This window comes from Panthera tigris, chromosome A3, assembly GCF_018350195.1.
Source record: "Panthera tigris isolate Pti1 chromosome A3, P.tigris_Pti1_mat1.1, whole genome shotgun sequence".
In the NCBI taxonomy this organism is placed as follows: Eukaryota; Metazoa; Chordata; class Mammalia; order Carnivora; family Felidae; genus Panthera; species Panthera tigris.
Window position 1 is genome coordinate 102626634 of NC_056662.1, and position 17080 is coordinate 102643713.

Sequence of the window (17080 nt, forward strand, 5' to 3'; positions counted from 1 at the left end):
CACTTTCTGAGTTAGAGTACCATTCTGATCTTGAAAACCATAGCAAATAGTTTGGTGAAGCAAGAGTACACTAAGTCCTACGTATATATTTTTTTATTTTTTAGTGACTGCACCTCCTTGTTTTAGGTGTAAAGTTAGAAAATTTATGGTACATTTATCGTACATGGCCTACTGTATCCTAAGTTCTAAGCACACTCTTTCCTCAGAAGTTTTGTATTCAACATTTTAAATCTAAAGAGAGTTTGATGATACAGGTTTTACTTTTAAAATTTTTTAAAATATGTATTTATTTATTTTGAGAGAAAGAGAGTAAGGGGGAAGGGAGAGAGAGAGAGAGAGAGAGAGAGAGAGAGAGAGAGAGAATCCCAAGTAGGCTCCACACTGTTAGCACAGAACCCGACATGAGGCTCGATGTCACCCACCATGAGATTATGACCTGAGCCAAGATCAAAAGTTGGATGCTCAACATGCTCAACTTCTTTTTTTACTTCCTTGAAAGTCCTTTTAGAAGAACTAGCAAAATCAGCAGTCTTATTTAATTGAAAAATCTTAAATGCACAAAAGAAGGGTCATGTAGAAAATGTGCCATAAAAAGATACTGATTTTAAGAGTAAAAGAATTTGACAAGCTTCTGTTATGTTCTGTACAGCCAAGTTACTTCCACAAAATTTCAGTACTATAAAGATAAGCAAAGGATACCCATACCCAAATACCCTCTGACCATAATTCTCAATTAAGAACCAGCATACTGGATGAAGAGCAAAATTGTTGCCTAAAAATATTCATATCCGATCATCTAAGCAAATCCAAAGGGATAGACATTCTAAGAGGAGAAAAGAAAGACCACTGAGCAGCGGTTGATGTTAAGAGCCGCAGTCCAGGCGGAGAGAGTGAATGATTGCTGTGTCTGTTTTTCTCAAGTTCTTTTAAAGTTCTCAGATGAATTGGGGTTTTGACTATTGCTTTGCTATTAATTTATATTTTATGGAATTGTGTTCAAGGAAGGTGCCCTATGAGATTTCTGCTTTGAGAAACCTGTTGGGATGATCTTTGAAGCCTGATAGCAGCCAGTTTTTGTGAGGGTTTTGTGTGTTTGAAACTCATGTGTGTTTTCTGCTTGTTGGGTACAAAGCTCTCTATTAAATCATTCCCGTTTATTAGATTATTCATATCTTCTAGGTCCTCACTTTCTTGGGTCTGTTTTAATCTGTTGAGTTTTGGAAGAGGTGTGTTAATGCATCCATTGTGAGGTAGATGTGTCCTTTTCTTTTCTTTTTTCTTTTTTGTCTTTATATCAGTTTTTGTATCCAATATTTTGGAATTAGTTATCAGGTGCAGCAAGGTTGATGCCTGTCATATAGATTTTACTTTTTATTAATTAGATATATTTTTTTCTGTGGCCTCTTTGATGCTTTTATCTTAGAATTCTATTGTCTGGAATTGATATCGAGTCAGTATCTATTTGTTAGTGTTTGCCTGCTATGTTTTTTTAAAAATCCTTTTCACATTATTTTGTTTCAGGAGTGTCCCTAATTTTAAAGTTTCTGCTTTTACAGAAGAATTTAGCCTTGAATTTTTACTGATCACTGATGTGTTTGAATTCATTCCTGCCATATTATCCTATGTTTCATCTGTAAAATGCTGCCTGTTTTTTTTTTTTTTTAATGAAAAAAAAAAAAAGTCCTTTTTGGGGCACCTGGATGGCTCAGTTGGTTAAGCATCTGACTTCAGCTCAGGTCATGATCTCACAGCTCATGGGTTTAAACCCCACGCAGGCTCTGTGTTGACACCTCAGAGCCTGGCGCCTGCTTCAGATTCTGTGTCTCCCTCTCTCTCTTCCCCTCCTCCCGCTCATACTCTGTCTCTCTCTTCTTCAAAAATAAATAAACATTAAAAAAAATCCTTCTTGCTTCTAGTTGGATTGTTATCCTTAATTTTCTTGCTTTCTTTTTTATTCTAATAGATTGAAAGTAATATATCTCAATTCTATATTTTTCCCGTGATTATCCTTAAAACTTTAATTCATACATTGACAGTTATTTTCCCTGATCAATGTTGATTTAATCACATCTACATCCCTCATCCTTTCTTGTACCATCTGAACAAGACAAGAACTTTAATTTCCTTCCGCTACCATCACCACTGCTCATTTGGAGATCATCTGGAATGGTCACCAAGATTATTAACTTTTTCTTATAACCAATACCTATAGAACTATATATTTTATTCTTTTCTTACTACTTTTGTTGTTGTTGTTGTTGTTACTTGTCTCTTGGATTGTACTGTATTTTGCTGAAGGAGATCCTCTGATAATTCTTTCAGAGGAGGGGACTGAAAAATTCAGTAAGCTTTCTATGTTTGTCTATTAATTTGGTGTTGCTGCATTAATGCTACATAGCAATTTACCCATGGTCTTGTGACTTATAATGACAAACATATATTTTGCTTGCTTGTGGGTCTGTGGATTAGCTGGGGTTTGGCTCCTTCTGGTTAAGCTTGGCTGGGCTTGGCTCCAACTGTAAGTTGGATTTGGATTGGATCCACGTATCTTATTATGGGAGAAGCAGCCCCCTGGGGCATACTCTTTTCATGGTGAATCAGAGGAGCTAGAGAGGCTGGGCCAGACAAGGCAAACACATTCCAAGTTTTTGCTTACGTATCATTAGTCAAAGCAAGTCACATGGCCAAGCCCAAAGCCAATGGGGTGGAGGGGGGAGTATACCCTCTTCTTTCTGTGCTGGGAGGTACTTCAAGGTACCACAGCCAAGGAAGGGAGTGAAGAACTGGGAACAGCAATCCACTTTACCATGACGTAACTGGAATTATTTTTTTCCCCTCACACTTGAATGATAGTTTGCTTGGGTATAAAATTTTCTGTTTCTTCCCTCCTCCTTCTTAATGAAACCTATTGTTTTACATCTGGAAGATTGTACTTATGTTCTTTTTAGTAGTTTTTACTTAAAATTTGTAAAATTTCTGTTTGTGAAAGAATATGTACATGCAACTACCATAAAATTAATTACATTTATTTTTAGGTCTTCTGCTTCCTGTTAATTCTTTTTCTGGGGAATTTATTCTTCCACTCATGAGTTCAGTTCTTCCTTATGATCATTTTAAATACTTGTCCTTTTGTGGATATGTTTTCTGGTTTTGTGTTGGAGGTTGGCTGAATGCTGTATCTCCTTTGCTACAATCTAGTGATGGGGTGTGGTGGGGACAGGGCAGGATGTGTGGTGAACAGGCCCACTCTGGATGTGGTCTCTGACCACATCTCTCTGATCTCATCTCTCATAGGGTCGTGTAAGCTTCTGGTCTTCTGAGCACCCCTGTCCCTTCTGGTTATTTAGCACAGTCAGGAATTGTTTTCTTGTATAAAGCATACTTTATTGTCATCTCTAGAGACGTGGGATGAGACAGAAGGCAGGTATGCATGCTCTGGCTAGTTTATTCTCAGATGCTTTTCTGGGAGTAAGTTTTATAAGGGTATGAGAGCCTAACGACCCAGGAAAGAGGGTCAGGAGAGGAAGCCAAATGTTAAAATCTTCTACACATATCCCTTCCTGATATATAGCTTAGGCTCTTGGACCATCACTGGGAAGGGGTATGGGTAAGGTATGCTCTTTCCCTTCTCTTCCTTCTGCATTTCCTAGCCTCCTACTCCCCCTTGCTAGGGCAGGTTGAAGGGTAAAGCTAGCAATGGTGCTGGACCTTTCTCCCCTGGTTTTAGCTGGCAATGAGCACCCTCTCTTTGCTTGGTTAGTATTCACATTGAGGGTGTGCTTTTTAGAGAACCCAGAAGACCCCTCAAATGCACACTTCCCTGATGTGGGAGATCCTCTTGGGTTCAAACACTTTAAAAAATGTATACTTGGGGAGGCCTGAGTGACTCAGTTGATTGAGCATCTGACTTCAGCTCAGGTCATGAACTTGCGGTTCATGAGTTTGAGCCCTACCTCAGGCTCTGTGCTGACAGCTCAGAGCCTGGAGTCTGCTTCAGATTCTCTGTCTCCCTCTCTCTCTGTTCCTCTCCTGATTTTACTCTGTCTCTCTGTCTCTCTCTCAAAAATAAAGGATAAAATTTTTTTTTAATGTATCCTTTATACCAGAAAGGACCTGGAATTCTTTGCCACCTGAACGATGCATTCATTTACTTATCAAACATTTGGTGGGTGTTACATGTCAGGGATTTAGGTGAAACACTGGGCATATGAAGATATTTTACAGAGGTCCTGCCCTGTAGGGACTTCCATCCAATAGAGAAGGACCTTCATGTAGGGTTATAATAATTACAAAATATACAATATGTGTCATTTCTGCTTGCTGAGGTTGGGAGATGGATGGTCAGGTTGGGAAAAGTTTTATAGGGGTTAGGAGTCTTAACTGAGTCTTGAAAGGTCAGGGGTATTTTCTGAGTGGTGTAAAGGGAGACAGGAGCCTGGGAAGTGAGGCTTTGAGATAGATGGTGGGTCCAGACCCCCATTCTAGGCAGTGAGGCAGTAAGTCCTCAGACACTTCTGACCAGGGGAGATGCCGTTCTCCTTGGTTTTGGGGTTTCTGAAAGACCCATCTGGTTGCCTGGGAAGGAGAAATTGGGTGGAGCAGATCAGATGTGGGGGCACTTTTAAGAGGCTGTTTACAGTCTTGAGAGCTGGTCAAGAAAAAAGTGCCCATGAAGGCATTCCTGTTTGGGAACCTCTGTGCACATTCACATAAATGTGTACACACACACACTCACACACACACTCACACATACACGCGCGCACACACACATGCATACTCGCCCACTCTAGATGCAGACACTGCTGGACCAGAATCACTGTTCAGGCTGGTGCCAGGCCACACACACTATGGAAGGGCAGAGTTCATGGAAAAAAACAGCTCCTGAGAGCCAATTTCCTTAAAAAGTGTCCTTGGAGCCCTGAGGACAGAGACCTAGATGAGCCCGAGAAGTGTAGTAGGGCCTCAGGATGATGTAGTTGCCCAGCTCATTTTGTGGTAGGGTGGGAAAGAGGCTTCAACGGTCAGATGATCATCTGGACAGTTCAGGATTAATCCGTGTACTTGGAAGGGACTGCTGATTCACATAAGGAACACTTTTTTATTGTGCATCCGAGGGAGACAAACAGGAGAAGGAGGGTGGTTTGTCCAGTCCTGATGTGTGTGCTGTTAACAAAGATTTTATGACCTTGCCCAAAGGCCCCTAGGAAATCAGGGTGCCTTATTATTTCAGGGACCCATCTTGAGTCCAAACAAGTGAGTTTGAAGTACTTGGCAGTCATTTATTTTTGTCCTGTTAAGTCACACATGTGTGCTTACCAGTTAGGCTTACTTCCAGGCCTGCAGAGTGGTCTTCCAGGTTTCCTTCTCAGTGATAGAATGTCCCTGGCACAAAGCCTCATCATTAAAATCTGGGTCCAGGATAGGAGTGTTCTACATTTTGGAGATGGTGTTATCCAGTATATAGTTAATGCTTGTCACAGTTGGCTTTAATTTCCAACAAAACTCAACTGAGAGCCCCCTTTCGCCTTCAGACAATTAAGGTAACCATGGCATTGTCAGATTTGATTTTGGGTTGAAATGTCTTATGTTTGATTTTGGCACAGAAATGATTTCTTTGGGAGAGTGTTTTAAAGAGCCTTTCAGCTGTTTTCTTGTCATAGAAAAGTAGAAAAAAAATCTTCATGTTAGTGTACGTTATCGCCCTGCCCACAAAACAAAAAGACTTATTGGGTCTATGTCATGAGCTTAAAACTCTTCGGTGTTATATGGGTGGGTGGGGTGTTTACAAAACACATGCAAAAATGCTTCATTTTGTTCACAGTCCACTTTTCTAGCAGCCCCGACTGTCTGGAATGCTACCGACAACAAGAATGTAGTAAAAACAATCACCGAACTGCCAAAATATTATCAAAACTCCCAAGTACCCAAGCTCTGGCTGGTAACGCCCAAGTCTGTTAGGTCCTCCTCGGACTTCATTTACTCTTAGTTTAGATGCAGTAAAAACAATCTTGGCCACATGATTTCCTTGACCCTCAGCAAATCCTCAGTAAGGATCGAAAGGAGGAGCCTTCCAAAAGTAGGTACCCTGAAGTCAGAGGGATGGTCGGCAGGTGGACAGCAAGGCAGGAGGAAGGATGGCCATAAAAGTGGGCATACTGAGCTGGAAAAGCAGGAGACAGAAAGAAGGACAGCAAAGGATGGAGGGTGGCTGCAAGAGGGGCTCAGGTCATGATCCCTTTAGTGACGGTGTGATCCAGAGACCACTCATCCTGCGATTAAAATAATGTCCCCCTGGGAACTGTGGATTACAGGAACATTCACTTTGGTGAAACTTAATCTTTCTCAAGGGCTCCAGCTGAGACACTGACAGACGTGTCGCAGAGGCAACCCATCGGCGTGGTCACAAAGTCCATGGGGGTCTGCCGCTCTCTGGTTGGTTGTAGAAGTTGCACAGAATGGGCATGAAAAATATATGTTAGCTCTTCAGTTCCAGAACAAGATGGCATATACTCACTTTCTCCTGTTCCTCCCCTCTACATATGACCAAATACACAGGAAATTCTTTTTTTTTTTTTTTTTAATGTTTATTTATCTCTGAAGGAGAGAGAGACAGAGCATGAGCAGGGGAGGGGCAGAGAGAGAGGGAGACACAGAATGTGAAGCAGGCTTCAGGCTCTGAGCTGTCAGCCCAGAGCCCGACGCGGGGCTCGAACTCACGAACTGTGAGATCATGATCTGAGCCGAAGTCGGGCACGCAACCGACTGAGCCACCCAGGTGGCCCTGGAAATTCTTCAAAAGATGATCGTACAAGGGCTCTGAGGGCTTGAAGGACGCCGTAGGTGGGAGGGGAAGCACTGGCCTCATTACCACCAGGCTGTGGTAGAAATCCTGACTCCCCACTCTCCACTGAGACTGCCAAAGCAGGGAGGGAATCCAGCCTTCCCAGTGGTCTCCACTGACACCAGGTAGTGGTAGGGGTGCTCCTTATTGCTCGGTGAGGACAAGCGTCCCGGCTCTCTACTCACTCTTCTCTGACACCATGCTAACAGGGCATTAGGGCACCCACTTTTGGCCCAGTGAGGGTAGAAATGTAGGCTCTCCATTTGATCGTTGGTGTGGGTAGGGATGGGGCCACAGTTTTTTCTATGGAATTTGGTTGGAGTAGGGTGGTTATTGTCTAAAAGTGTTCTGTCTTGCTAGATTGCCCTTTTCCTGGTCCTTTGGCTATCGATAGAGTAGGCTTTTGTTGAGGCTGTTTTTGTGTGTGTCCATTGGTGTTTCCAGTTTGCTGGTTTCTTCAATTCCAAGTGTGGGTGGGGTATGTGGGCCAAAAAAGTTAACTCAGAAGACTCATTGTTTTGTTACTTGGGTTCTGAGTTCCCTAGCTTATTTCCTTCTCTCAGACCTTTCAGAGTCTCTCATTCTGTGTCTTAGTGTTACCCTTAATGTCCTGGTTTCTTGTTGGACTTAGCAGGAGGCACACAGAGACTCATCTTCTTGTGAGCTGAAATTCTGGCATCACATTTTTAATTATAAGAAACTTGCTCATTTTAACTTCCTTGTGGTAGATTGCCATGTGGTGGATTATTAATTTTATAAACGTGCTCAAACTCCAAATACAATAAAAACATCATTGATGGGGTTGGGTTCTATATATCATGCACCAATTACCCTGATTTTTATAACCGTGACCAGCTTCTGTGAACACACGTTCTAAATCCGCACCTTCACTGTAGCTTTCTTCTTAGAAATCTATGTTGAGAAATGCTCTACTCTACTGGGCTTAAAAGCGAGACTGGCATCTGAACATGTTGCTTAACAAAGCTCTATTTCTACACAAACTGCTTTATATCAGGAAATCTACTTGACATTTCTTAAAGGAACACAACCAGCCAGCGAATTCATGGCAAGCACATACTTGGTACACTTGAGTTAGCAGAGGGAGAAAAAAATCATTCAGTAAAAATGGTGAGTCTGTCCTATTAGGTGCCAGAAGATGGCAAAGGAGGAGTCCCCGATCCAACAAGTCACTGTCTAATGGGAGGAAGATATGCAAAGAAATGGTTCCAGTGCAGTGGGACAGGTGCCATAGTAAGCTTATTTATTTATTTTGAGAGAGACAGAGAGAGCGTGAGCAGGAGAAAGGTGGGGGGGGGCAGATTTCAAGCAGGCTCTGTGCATGGTCAGTACAGAGCCCGACATGGGGCTTGAACCCGTGAAACTGTGAGATCATGACCTGAGTTGAAATCAAGAGTCAGACGCTCAACTGACTGAGCCACCCAGGTACCCCGACAGGTGGTATAATAGAGGGGAGAAGAGGTCTGGAAGCACCATGAAGGGGTCAGCTAAAAATTTTGCAATTTTTATTTATGTTTTCTCCGCATATCTTTTTTAAGCCCTTACCGGAATTATCAGCCCTTTTGCGATTGGTATGATTCCTTTAGAGCTACACTGGGAACCTGCTATGGGTTCAGCTGGATGAATTCTTCCATGTGGATCTAGAGTGGACCATGTTCCTGGCATGCCCCAGGATCGAACTTATTCCAAGTTGGTATTATTTGACTCTGGCTATTCTCTCCTATTGCAGACTCAGTATTTTAAGTGAGGAGAGAGCTGAGCTAGCCACGGGGGGCGGGGCGGGGAGAGAGGGGGGCAGCAGACGTAAAACATACACTTTACAGGAAATGGTGCGCTTTCCTTCACTGACTCTTTTCTCACACATTCATTTTCCTTTTCCTCTTTCCCTTGTCTCCTACCCAACCCTCCTTATTTATTTTTCAATTAAAAATTTTTTATTTTAGAGAAAGAGAGAGAGTGCAATCAGGGGAGAGGGGCAGAGGGAGAGAGACAGAGAATCTTTAAAAAAATTTTTTTTTAACATTTATTTATTGTTGAGAGACAGAGTGCAAGCAGGGGAGGAGCAGAGAGAGAGGGAGACACAGAATCTGAAGCAAGTTCCAGGCTCTGAGTTGTCAGCACAGAGCCTCTGATGTGGGGTTCACACTCACGAACCGTGAGATCATGACCTGAGCTGAAGTCAGACACTCAACCAACTGAGCCACTCAGGCTCCCTGAGAGACAGAGAATCTTTTTTTTTTTAATGCAATTTATTGTCAAATTGGTTTCCATACAACACCCAGTGCTCATCCCAACAGGTGCCCTGAATACCCATCACCTACCCACCCCTCCCTCCCACCCCCCAGAAACCCTCAGTTTGTTCTCAGTTTTTAGAAGTCTCTTATGTTTTGGCTCCCTCCCTCTCTAACCATTTTTTTCTTCCCCTCCCCCATGGTCTTCTGCTAAGTTTCTCAGGATCCACATAGGAGTGAAAACATATGGAATCTGTCCTTCTCGAGACAGAGAATCTTAAGCAAGCTCCATGCTCCGTGTGGAGCCTGATGCTGGGCTTGATCCCACAACTCTGGGATTGTGACCTGAGCCGAAATTAAGAGTTGGACGCTCCACCGCCTGAGCCACCCAGGCCCCCTCTCCCTCAGCCCTGCTTATTAATAACAAGGGCAAAAACAAATACTAGCCAACACAGTGGATATTTGCAGTGATCGGGACAACGTGGTGCATATTCAGTCTCCTTAACAGCTGCAGGAGTGACTGGGGCGCCTGCCTGAGCTTGTGGAGTGTGGTACTTCTGACTCCCGAGCCTGGGTCTTAGGGATCTCACTTGTGAAGGCTCCTTTCACCAAATAGTGCCTCCCTCCCTCCTTCCTACCAAGATGTTTGGGGATGTCGGGAAGCTATGACTGTGAAAAAGGTTCCATCACAAGTGAACTGTCATAGGCTGAGCATGCCCAGCTTTCCTGATGCTTCTGCACCACGGAATGACCGCCCCTCCGACGCCCATCATGGTAGGAAGCTGCAACTGTTCTTGAACTCCTTGTAAGTGGGATCAGCATTGTCCTCTTTTACATCTGGTTACTTCTGCTCAGCATCTATAAGATCCATCCAGTGGTGTGCTGGTAAGTTGGCTCTCAATAAAAGGAAAAAGAAGAAAGGAAAAAAAAAAAAGAGAGAGAGAAGAAAGGAGCTGTTGGTAGTGTTTGCAATTTCAGGGGTATAAATACTCCCACCATGGCTGATTTCAAGCCACCAATGATTTAATACTCAGCTTGAAAAATTCCAAAATATTTCAAAATCAGCTCTTAGGAGCTGGTATGAGCCAGCCCCACTCAGCCGCAGGATTCATTCATATTGTAGTGTGTAGTTGTACATCGTTCATTCTCGTTGTTTAATATTGTTTGTGTGAACAAAAGTCACTGGTTTTCAGGAAGAGCCTCTTTGGGGGATCCATTTACATAGCTCATTAGTTGCTGGGCGGTGGAGACATGAGCTCTGGAGCCAGAAACCAGCATTTCCTGTCCCATCTCCTCCGGTACCTCTCCTGACCCAGGTACTCAGCCTCAGCTCTGTGGACCGGAAGAACCATGCCTGCCTCATAGGCTGTGAGTGCACTTGGCACTCAGTAGGTGCTCAATAAATGCTTCCTCCATCCCTTTATTTCACTTGTTCATCTCAAGGAGGGTGACCGTACTTTGGGTGAAATCATGAAGAGGAGGAGGGATCTGTGTTTGTGCACAGATCTCTGGGAGTTTTGCTCTGGTGCCCAGAGTACCTGCAGGATCCCTCAGCGTTATTTCTATTTGGTCTCTTTGAAGAAGAAGAGGAGGAAGAGAAATAGAAGGAAGGGAAAGAAGGAAGGAAGAAGGGAAAGAGAAGGGGGGAGGAGGAGAGGAAGGAAGATAGGAAAAAAGGAAGGAAAGAAGGAGGAAAGGAAGGAAGGAAGGAAAGAAAGAAAAAAGGAAGGGAGGGAAGGAGGAAGGAAGGAAAGAGGGAAGGAAGAAGGGAGGAGGGGGGAGGAAGGGAAAAAGGAAGGAAGGAAAGAAGGAAGGAAGGAAAAGGGGAAGGAAAGAAGAGGGAAGGAAGGGAGAAAGGGAGGAAGGAAGGAAGGAAGGAAGGAAGGAAGGAAGGAAAATAGGAAAGAAGGGAGAGAGGGAGGAAGGAAGAAGGGAAGGAAGGAAAGAGAGAAGGAAGGGAGGAAAGAGGGAAGGAAGGAGGAAAGAAAGAAGGGAAGGAGGGAGGGAAAGGAGGGAAGGAGGGAGAAAAGAGGGAAGGAAGAGAGGGAGGAAGGAAGGAAAGAGGTAAGGAAGGGAGGGAAGAGGGAAGGAAGGGAGGAAGGAAGGGAAGAAGGAAGGGAGGAAGGGAGGGAAGAAGGAAGGGAGGAAGGGAGGGAGGGAGGAGAGAAGGAAGGGAGGGGTGAGAGAATGAAGGGAGGGGGGAGAGAAGGAAGGGAGGAAGGGAGGGAGGGAAGGAGGAAGGAAGGGAGGGAGGGAGGCAGGGGGGAGAGAAGGAAGGGAGGAAGGGAGGGAGGGAGGGAGGAGAGAAGGAAGGGAGGGAGGAGAGAAGGGAGGGAGGAAGGGAGGGAGGGAGGGAGGGAGGGGGGAGAGAAGGAAGGAAGGAGCAGGTAGGCCTGTTAGTTTTGTCACCGTGGGCCTGGCTGGGAGGAAGAGCTGTGTTTACAAATTGCCAGCCTGATTTGGCTGGCTGTGATGGGCCTGAGAAATCTGTTCGCATTCGGAAATGACATCTACTATCCTCCAGAGCTGTCTTCCTGCTTCTAAATGATCACTATGGCCCAGGCGTCCTCTGGAGAGAGAGGCCCCATCTCCAGTGGACTATGAAAGGAAACCCAAGGAAAGAATGACAGATAAATAACACAAGCGCAAGAGAAAAGCGTCATAGACTCACAGCCCGGGTACCTACAAGGTTTCAGAGTGGAGGGGGGTGAAGACTGGACCGTGGAGGGGCCCCCGGGGGCCTCCTCTGGGGCCTAGTGCCCGGGGGCCTCAGGGCAGAGGGAGCAGGCCGACGTGAGCTTGCGGCCGCCCAAGGCCGGTGTCCACCACCGCGAGCTCTTCCTGAAGGGGGAGGCAAGAAACGTCTTCCATGTAGCTGGCACCAGCGAGCTTTCTGTCTGCGGCAGGCAGGAAAGTCATCTCTTGCCTCCCTCGCTGACGGTGAAAACACGTGGATCGTGGCCAAGTGAACTAAAAATGCCCCTCTCTACCTGCGAGCTCAGTCCGGTCCCTCTGACAGCTGGGCGTGATGGACCACAGCGTCTGCTTCCAAGCCCGTGACTGTTTGCTTTGGATTCCCCTCCAGCACCCCAGTCCCAGGACTTGGGGCCTCGCAGTGAAAGCGGCTGGTTTCTGCGACCTTCTGAATCGACTTCTTGTGTCCCAAGGGCAAAGACCATGTTCAGGTTCCCAGCTGAAGCCCCATGTCTCAGCCACCTGTCTTGGGTTTGTGCTGCTGCTATTTTCCCAGGGTTTGGGGGAAGGATAGTCTAGAAGAGACAGCCTGGTATAAGGAACAGAAAAAGTAATGATCCCAGAATGGGCTGGACCCAATTTTGAATCCTGGCTCTGCAACACGCCGTCTGGCTCTGCAACACGCCGTTTGGGTGACCCTGGGCAAGTGTCGGCTCCCACGTGTCAGGCCCAGTGTGATTCCTTTGAGAGTCCTGCAGGCTCAGGATTTCAACCCACTTTGCACGAGTGCAGGTGGAAATGGATTTGAACCCGTGTTGGTCTGGCCACAGAGCAAGCACCTTCTGTTTCCTAGTCCACACTCCCGGTGCGGGGGGCCGGGGATGCGCCCCAGCACTGGCACTCCCGTTAGGTCCCCTTGTGCTCTCTCGGTGGGCCAGGTGAGGGGCGCTGAGGGACCTTCTGTTGACATTGTGGCATGGTTGTTTACACATTCTTTCACAGTTAGATCTCGAGGTTGCTTAAATTTTTTACTATCATAAACAAGGCTGTGTAAAGCATTCAAGATGGTAAGTCTTTTCTACACTCCTATTTCCTTATGAGACATATCTAAAAGCTGAATCACGAGGTCCCAGGGTATGAAAACTTCAGGCTTTAAGTAAAATACCTGTTGCCAAATTTTTCTCAAGAAGAGTTTCGGTGGCTTATACTTCCCTCACTCAGGGACTTTTTCCTGACAGCTGGAGGGCCTTTCTAAGTTAAGATCAGCTATTTTGATCCTTGGTTAATGCTGACAAAATACCCAATATGTGCATGTGTATGCTGGGGGAAGGGAGGGCTGCAAAATCATTTTCTGTTAAAAAAGGAAGTCCTCAAATCCATCCTTTCTGTCCTCCTAAATCCCTTTGTACATAGGCGATGCACAAAGGCTATAAGGGAATTTGTTAAAACATTAAATTTGTTAAAAACATGAAAAAAAAAAAACAAAGGAAAAAAAAAGTATCTTGCCAGGATGGAAAGGTTATGGGAGGCTTTCCTTTTCCCGCCAACCCATTTTTACTCGAAAAATGGAAGAGGAGGGGTATCTTATCCTTAACCAGAAGATGAACCCGACTCTCTTAGACAGTAAACGTATCAGTAGAGACACTGCCTGTCAATTAACTTTCAGGCTGGAAGAAATGGAAGTCCCTTTGATCCACTGGGGAACCCAAGTCCAAATCTGGCCCATCTGTCCTCTGGCCCAGGCAGGTTGGTGAGTTTGCTCTAGCCGCATGCCCCTGTGCAGGTGCCTCCCAGCTGTCCCCCTAAGCCAGCCTCGGAAGCCACGCTGGGATTCACCGCAGAGAAGGAGAGGAGCTCCCGGCTGCTGAGGGGGCGCTCCTTGGAGCCCTGGTGCTTGAGCTCTGGCCGACCGTGCAAACTGGCTTGGGAACGAGCCAGTAGTGTCTTTGAAGGACAGACAGGCGATGACCGGGGAAGCCCTGTTACTCAAAGCCCTGGGAGAGGAGGCAGTGGCCTTTACCAGATTATCTTCCGATTCTAGAGCCAGACACGGAGCTCGAACTCAGGAGCCATGAGATCATGACCTGAGCCAAAGTAGCCCGCTTAACTGATTGAGCCACCCGGGTGCCCCTAAAATCAATTTTAAAGTAATACATGTTCAGTGGGGGAAAAAAGTTGGATAGGAAAACTAAACAAGTACCAAGAAAAATGTAAAAAATGTAGTCTCTTCCATCAGGAAATCACTAACATCTGTTATGGCCTGAATTGTCTCCCCTAAAATTCCTATGTTGAAGTCCTCACCCCCAGTACCTCAGAATGTAAGCTTATTGGACATAAAGCCTTTGAAGAGGGGACTGAGTTAAAATGAGGCCATCAGGGTAGGCCTAATCTGATCTCACTGGCATCCTTATGAGAAGAGAACACAACACAGAGAGAGTCCAGGGGCGTGTACGGAGGGATCACCATGAGGGCATGATAAGAAGATGGCCATCTGCAAGCCAAGGAGAGAAGTCTCAGAAGAGACCAGACCTGCTAACTCTCTCATCTTGGACATCCGGCCTCTGGTTCTCTGATCTTGAACAACCAGCCTCAGGAACTGTGAGAAACAAAGGTCTCTTGTTTAAACCCCCCAGTGTGTGGTATTTTGTTATGGTGGCCTGAGCTAAGATGGCACCCCTCTCCTCTCTCACTCACGGTTTAATCACATGGGAGGCATTCTGTGCAGACGGCTTTCTACCATGTTTATTCACTTGCCTTTGCCCTGTGGGCACTTGCCTGCATCCCTGGCTCCCTGCTGAGCAGGAGGATAAGGTTCCATCTTTGTATCTGGGCGTTGGAGACATCCATGGATGGCCCTCGACCCAGTGAGTTTGCTAGACTCCTTCCCTCTCTTCTACTCTTGCCACCGGCCTCCCCTAAAGGTGCTTCCCCTGCCATCCTGACCTGCAGCTACGTCTCCAAGAAACCTACCAACAGTGCGTTTAGAAATCCACCTGTGTCCCCAGCACTTAGCATGGTCCCTCTACATACTCTGTTTTCAACCAGTTTTAGATGATAGTGACTTTTGAAAAAGTGAGGATTGAGGATTTGGGGCAGAGTTAAATTATTCATTAGCCTGTCTCCTGTTTCCATGGATATTAGAGAAAGGATACAAAATGATGACCAAGTTGGGTTTATCCCAGCCATGCAAGCCTGGAGAAGTGTTAGAAACAAAATCAACGTAACTCTATCAACAGAACGAAGGATTAAAATGATAAGATCATTTCAATAGATGGGAAAACCATTTCACAAAGTTTGACATCCTTTCATGGTGAAGACTGTCGGCCAATTAGGAGCAGTAGGGAATTTCCTCCAACAGTTAAAGACATTTTCAAAATTCCTACGGCCCGGATCTCACTTAGAGGTGAAAGCTTGAATTTCCTGAGCCCATTCACTCCTCCCTGGGAGTGAAGCTTTCCTGACCCCCTGACCAGGTCAAATGTCCATTATACACCACCCCCCTTCCCATTATACATTTTCCTCCAGAGCAGTGGTCACAATGGTGATTGAAACCGTGTTCGTGCTCCTATTTGGTCCCTGTTCCTTTTCTCATCTGGGCCATGAGCTCATTGATGATGGCATTCTGCCACTTGGCACTGAGCTGTGTCCATACCAGACTGAACGAGTGACTGAGTGACTGGTGGGCATGGGCCTGCTTGCAGAAAGCTCAAGGACTGGGGCAGAAGATGCAGCAAATGAGCACATCTGTATCCCTGTGAACTCTGCAAGAAAGCCCGCACTTGTGGTTCGCTTGGGGCCGCTCCCCAACGGAGAATGGAAGCTAGCGCTTGACTTCTGGCTCGAGGCTGTTGGGGGTCATCCAGACCTATTACTGCCCGCCCCCCAAAGCAGATGACGTTACTGGGGCCCGGATGTGAAGCATGTTACACCAAAAGAACCACAAGACCTAGTTCAGAACGAATAGTTGTGATAACTGCAGAGGGCGTCTGTGTGCAGCAAGTTCAAGGTGGTGGGTCTTTCTAATGAACACCCCGGGTGGACGTCTGCAGTTTGGAAGAGCTGGCGGGATGCGGTGACTCCTAGGACCCTGGGGCAGAGCCCCTGCCGCCTAGGCTGCCTGCCCACCTGCCTTTACCCTGGTTGTCAGCAATCTGGCTCCTCTGTGCACAGTCACCAGCCCAGGACACAGGCCCTGGCCTAACCCCTTCTCCTGTCTGGAGGTGGACTTTCTCTTTCTTTCCAAGAATGAGGAGGCAGCTCCACACTGGTAAAGGGGAGCAGCACCAACTCCAGGATTTCTCCATCCGATGGTTGTTGGGGGCAGGGGCAGGGGCAGGGCTAGAAGCTGAAGCTGTACTGGCACAGACTGTTCGAGATTGAGAAGCCGGCTGCTGTCCCCCCTGAAGGATGAGCGGCCAGGGCAGGAGCTGGGAAGGGCCAGGAGAAGCCAGGGCTCCTTGGAGTGGCCCCTGGAGAAGTGTGTAAGGGAGAGGTGAGTATGGAAGAGGAGAGGTGAATAAGGAAGAGGAGAGGTGGACTCTGGATTAAAAGGTGAGACAGGCAGGTGCCCCAGCTGTCCAGGGCACGTCCTGGTAGGCTCGTGCCTCTGCTCACCAGCCTGGACATGTTTCTACTCTCTTCTTTTATTTATTTATTTATTTATTTATTTATTTATTTATTTATTTATTTACTGTGGTGTGTGTGTGTGTGTGAGAGAGAGAGAGAGAGAGAGAGAGAGAGAGAGCAGGGGAGGGGCAGAGAGAGAGAGAGAGAGAGGGAAAGAGAGAATCCTAAGCAGGTTCTGCACTGTCAGCACAGAGCCTGATGCAGAGCTCGAACTCACAAACCACAACATCATGACCTGAGCTGAAGTCAGATGCTCAACCGACTGAGCCACACAGGTGCCCCATTTATTAATGAGGGAACCAGTAAGATGCTACAGCCAGTCCAAAGGAGAATTGAAAACACCACAAAGTCATTGGCAGGTGGGAATGCTGAAGGGAATTTACAAGTGGATGCAAAACTGACACTGGCCCCTGGACGGAGTCCATTTGTGTGTCTATGGACAAGAATGGTGTGCATTCCAATGGGTGTTCTACAACTTCCTGAGCTGTCAAATAGATCCCAGATAAGGAAGGGCAGGGAGGGCCAGGAAGAGTATTCTTTCTTGTCCATTTTAAATCTTTTGCAGATTTGGGGAGGGGTGAGAGCAGAAGAAAATATGGGCATCTACTTCACCGAAACGAGAGAGCTAAGGCAGGAGGCAGGCTTAAGACAAATAATGACAAACCAGTGC